General features: G+C 38.6%; 1 long non-coding RNA gene across 1 annotated transcript in view; it reads right to left on the bottom strand.

Annotated features, from left to right (window-relative positions):
• Positions 1-3,367: 3,367 nt before the first annotated feature.
• Positions 3,368-6,000, bottom strand: part of LOC144462588 (uncharacterized) — a 176,355-nt gene continuing 173,722 nt past the window's right edge. The window contains exon 3 of the long non-coding RNA XR_013490843.1: positions 3,368-3,515. This is a non-coding gene — a long non-coding RNA (uncharacterized LOC144462588). The remainder of the gene's footprint in view (positions 3,516-6,000) is intronic.

The following is a 6,000-nucleotide window of genomic DNA, read 5'->3' as shown; positions in this document are numbered from 1 at the left end:
ATGAAAATATCATGGTTCTGAGTAGTATCACGATACCACAGCGAAAATGAGGCAGATGTGCCTTTTGTCATTTATGAAAAGATAAATCACTTTTCTATAATACATCAATGATATTTCAATGGAATAAATTACTTACTTCAAAAACAGCATCAATAAGTGATTAACATAGGGGGGGTCAAAATAAAATAAATAAATAAAATAAAAATCAACCAGCCACCCTCCTCCCCTGACAAGTCCCTTCAAAAGTAATGAACAGTCCTTAAAGTGCGGTGAGGTTTGTGGGCCGTTACTGCCACAAAGAGAGAAATGTGAAAGGCTCGTTTCTCCTCTGACACATCACATACCTGTGTTCAGCTGGCTCGGCTGTTCAGGTACTTCTGGGCAGTCCACACGCCAAGAAGAGGATATTATTGGAACCGACTTCTCCGTCGCCCGGTAAGCCGATGGCCGCCGTATTTGACAGGAATACATTAACGTTACTGTCTGTGTCTGTGACCGCCCTTCAACCCACAATCGGTGGGATTCGCCTTTCATTTCTGCTAGTGGTTGAAATCTGTAGGCTGCTCGCACAGCGTGCTGAATGATTTAAGCCTATTTTACTCGCTCAAAACCATTTTTAGTCGCAAATGCGAGTGCTGTGACGGACGGATCGCCACACTGCCGACATTTTATTCCACCCGTCACGGCACGCTGTTTGATTGCGTTATCAAAACGCCGCTATTATTCGGCCTTGCTTTTAACTTATTCCACCGAATATCGAATGTGTGTTTTTTTGCAATATTTGGCCGAATATATTCGGTTACCGAATATTCGGTGCATCCCTATAATAGACTAAGACATCCTTTTGTTATATGGGAAGAAAGAGTAGTAAGATAAGAAATCACTGCCATTCACTGCATTAAAAGGCTACACAACTCTGAGAGGTGCTGTAAAGAGTATCATTTAATCGAGAGCAGGTTGTTCCAGTATTAAGAGTGACAATCCTATAATGGAGAGGTAAAAGGTCAAAACCACAGTCACTTGTGCTGTCAAATCGTCCTTGGGCAAGACACTGAACCCTGTAGCTACAGAATGATTGAAGTCCTTCTGTGAAGGAACACCAGCTGCAGTAAATGTCTTGCTTGTAAATAAATTGTGCGTCGTCCTTTGCAAAGGCAGAATTTCAACATTCAGATGGGTTATTTAGTGATGGATAATAAAGTGCATCAGAAACAGGCAGAGGAACTGTCTAGAAGAACCGTTTCAATGAAATGTTGCAGAAATTTGGTTTTACAAATCAGTAACAGCCAATTTAACATTTACCTCTTTCTGCCTTTAACTGCTCCAGCCATCCATTTTCTGTAGAGCACAAGACATGCCTGTGCTGATATGCTGTAGTAACTCAAGTGAATTTCCAATTTGGCTAAACTAGCTCTGGTGGGGCAATAACATTGGTAGAGGAAAATAAAGAATGAAAGCTCTCACTCTAAATCTGGATGTTGTGGAGTCTGGGGACTTCATGTCAGAGGCAAACAGGAGACAAATATATAAATCCCAGCTTTGACAGCCCAGACAGCCTCTGGTTAGAAGTGACAGCACATCAGCTGCAAGCAAATAGAGGATAATGCATCAAACAGTCATTAATTGGACAATGGAGTCGAGGGAACACTGAGTCTGACAAAGGTTGAGGACAAGGTGTCTTCTTGTGATTTGCTTAATCAGGTCCGTAGACACCCAGTTGCTCAAAGTTATCAAAGAATCCTTCCTCTCAAACTTAAGATACACCTTCTGAAATATGAATGATGTAACTCCTCATTCACCAAAGAGTGCAACTGGAGCAGCACATACTTTATAAGGACTTTTAAAACTGCCTAACCCTAATAAATAAAGCTTTGGCAAAAGACACTGAATAGCTGTCTTTTCTTAGAGGTAGGGCTAAATGGTTTGAGAAAAGCATCTAATGAATACAGTTATCACAAAATTAACCTTGTTTAGCAACAACTGAGTAAGTCTTAGTGACAGGAGTTTTAAAGGAGGTGAGAAACAGTGACCTTAAACTCTTTCTTGCTACAGCTTTTTAAAGCTGGTGTCAGCAGAAATCTAGAAGAGGCAACGGGAAAAACAAACCCTGTAGAATTTAAAACACACCCGGTAGGGGCCTAAGGCATCCCGTAAAAAAGAGGGGAAGGGGAGAAAAAAAAGAGAAAAAAAAGGAAGGGGAGAGGAAAGGGAAAAAAGAAAAGAAAATAATAATAATAATAAAAATAATAATAATAATAATTTAAAAAAAATAAATAAATAAAAAAATCTTAATTTCATATGAGATTTGCAGCTCTGACCCCCTCCACCTCCATCCGCCCTCCATATTGTTATTATTGTTATTCATTACTATTATTATCGCAAAAACTGTAAGTTGGCATTTCTGTTTATTTATTTATTTTATTATTATTTTTTTTGATTGTTTGTTTATTCATTTCTATTATTGTTATTGTTTTTTCCTTTTGCCTGTCTGTTAACTGTAGTGTTTATTATATTATTGTTACTATTATTATTATTATCACTGTTATTATTATCAAGCTTTATAACTATCATTATTGTCATAACTATCATAATTATCTTTGTAACAATGCAACTGTTAATACTGTTAGTTGTACTCTAAAGTGATACACACATGCACATACACACATACACACACACGCGCACACACACGCGCATAAAACCACAAATATCGTTGTTTGTTGTTCTCACTTTGTCTGTCTGTCCATGTCACTGTATTGTTCTATTGCACAATTAAAATTTAAAAAAAATAAAATAAAACACCCTCCTCCTCCATTCCTCTCAGTCCTAAGCCCCTCCCACCAAACAACCGCAGGCTTATGCACACACTTCATACAGCAATGCAGTGTTTCCCATACATTGATTATTTCAATCCCATTTCATTGCCCCTCCTTGCTCCAATCTCCTTCTCTGTTTATCAGACCACAGATGAGACAAAATTTAGCAAGTGAGCCACCCCACAGTTCCTTCACCACTGTGAACTGCTTCTCAGGGAGGAAAGCAGGCAGAAGCAAATAAAATTCAGCTAGTGAAAACCCCCCAGCACACCATGTCACAGCTGACTGATGGCTGCAGCAGCACCAGGTAGGGGTGTTCCATATCATCTAATTCACGATAATACCGGTATAATTTATAATTTTTTTTATTTGCGATATTTCGACTTGTTGACATATTGACATGATTTTGTTACCCAGTACTTTTTTTCTTTTCTTTTTTTACTAATTTGTCATATTGTCAAGAATAGCGTTATCGCAAAAATACCTTGAAATATTGTGATATTATTTTAGGGCCATATTGCCCACCCCTATAACTGGGTCTTACCTGTGTAATGGCAGCAACAGAAAGTTTTCCTGATCTTGCAGGAGGTCTAGTGTTGGCCTCTCCTGGAGCTGGAGTTTGTGCAGGCTGGATTCAGTTTGCTGCTGCTGACTGGGGTCTGTCTCCAGAGCTGCTGCCTGCTCTTCTTCTGACAAAGTGTTCTGTAGGTAGTAAGGGGAAGGACACACAGTGATTCGAGGCTCTCATTCATGATTAGGGCTGTCAAAATTGCTCAAAAATGACATTCCAATATTCCTTCTAAAAATAACTCATAGGTTCGAACCATTCGAATTTTGTTTTTTTATTTTTCGCATTATGTCCACAAGAGGGCAAACTAATACAAGGAAACATACTTGTATATGTATTAATACAGGGAAAAATAACTACTTGTAGGTATTTTTTTTTTCAACATAAATGTCTTTGAAAACATTTACATACCTACACATTAAAACACATAAAACAATTATCTCTAACATTACGTTATAAACGATCGCGGACCTCTCGCTTGCCCCCCCTCTTTGACCCATCAGGCCACACTGCCCACGGAAGCGCTGCGAATAGCCTCGAAGCGAAGCCAGTTTCCTTCCAGCGTCCATGTTAACCGATTATGTCATCCACACCGTGGCCGGCTCACGCCCTGCAGCGATCGTTTCGGCGTCTGGTCTATTTTCTGCGCGAGCCGTGAGCGAATATGTCAAGCAGTGCGTTCAGTGTAGCAGCCCAGGCCAACGCCCACTCGCAAAGAGGACAGCTGCGGTGGTGGGTTTTTTTTCCCTCCACAATCGAATATCAATTTTCACATTCGAAGGTCCATTTTTTTTTTCAAATTCGAATTTAGATTTGAATTTAGAATATTCGTTGACAGCCCTATTCATGATAGCTACATGAATATGAACTTGAAGCTTCAGCTTTGAGCCTTTAGTTCTGGTTAGCAAAACATTTTATCTCCATCTCCGAAATCCTTCGCTAATATTGACATGTTTTGTTTCTTTTTTTTATTGTCAGACCTCTTTAAGGCTTTTCGATAAATCTGTCTTCATATTTTGGGTTGCTCTGCAGTGTAGGAAGCTATTGCCATCAGTGGAATGGCAATTTTCTCTGCATAATTCTTCACCATTGAATCAGGCTCTCACCACCTGAAGGGACACAGGCATCTGCGTTTGCAGAACAGCCAGTAGAAACGCTCTCTCTATGAAATGACCTGTGATTGGCCTGAAAATGGAGACAAACCATGGTGCAAAAGTCTAGTTTTCTCTGATTCTACCTGAATTACAATACACTAAATATTTTTTATGGGAATTTTGCCCAATGATACCAAAATAAAACTGCCTGCCCCAGCTTTAAGACAATTTTTAAAGTTATAATTAAAATATGGCTCTTTCAGTTTACAAAATTACACCATTTTGAATTGCAATTATGATTTAAAAATGAATAATCATTCAGTGTTATTTATAGGGCATTTAGATATTCTCCAAAGGACTGATAAACAAAAAGCTAAGCTCATTGTCTGTTTATTATTTATTTCTGTTTATTAGTTAACGATCAATAGTAGTACTGGTAGCGTGTAGTAGAAGATCAAAGCAGATTTTGTGCCAATGTTAAATATGTAGTCTGGTAAAATAAGAATTTCTGTATATTAACCTTCCGCCCTCTATTGTGTAAAGCATTTGCCCTGTAGCTATGCCTTACTGATTTTTCTTTTGTGTGTGTGTATGTGAGTGTGTGTTTGACAGACACCATTAATCACACTTTGAAAATAATTTGCTTAGGATTCCATAGGATGAATTTGTAATTTTCATGAGCTTAGGCATACTTAGTATGCCTCAAAACTCTATCCATTTCTCCAGCCATCCATGCATTCAATTAGGAGGAATCCTCTGCAAAGCCAGGTAGGCTTCTCAATCAGTACACACCTCTCCTGAAGTCATGCAGGAAACCTTGTAATCTACACGTAATTGGTGACAACTCACCCATGTTGTTAGGCACAATGCAGAAAGTGCTGGGTATATGCTATGGAAATCTGCGCCTCATACTATATTTTCTGAGCACAGATAATGTAGGTGTGATGAGAAATGTGATTTGATTTATTCATGGAAACTATTCAAATACACAATCACAAAGTAAAAACTGTGTATGTAAACACCTTAACCCAACCATTCCCTTAATTAGAATATATCCAAAAGCTGAGCTACTCAGTGACTTTAAATGTAGCTAAAGTAATATCAGCCAACTCAGAGGCACTGGTGTGTAACATAACATAACAAAGTTTATTTCACAGAGCTGATATGGCTCAGTTTTGGCTCTCTGATGCTGTTTCTAATTAGCATCCACTCATAAGTTACAATTAACAAAGTGAATGCCTTAAAATACTTCATTCTTAAGTCTTTTTGCACTGCACACCTAATCGCAATCACATAGATTACAATCATATTGATTATTGATTGTATGTAATGTTAAAATGGGGGGTATCATTTTCAGCCTACATCATCTGGATCCCAATACTCCACGGGGCGTCTGAGGGAAACCCCAGGAGAAATCTAAAATCTTAGATGAGGGGTTTAACTACCAAGTATGGACCTGATTGGTTGGTTGACAGTTGGTTCCCAGCTGGAACCAAAAACAGCAAGTTTTTCTTTACCTAAAGCC

The sequence above is a fragment of the Epinephelus lanceolatus genome, chromosome 3 (assembly GCF_041903045.1).
Source record: "Epinephelus lanceolatus isolate andai-2023 chromosome 3, ASM4190304v1, whole genome shotgun sequence".
Lineage (NCBI taxonomy): Eukaryota > Metazoa > Chordata > Actinopteri > Perciformes > Serranidae > Epinephelus > Epinephelus lanceolatus.
The sequence above is the reverse complement of the archived record's forward strand: the minus strand, read 5'-3'. Positions and strand labels throughout refer to the sequence as shown.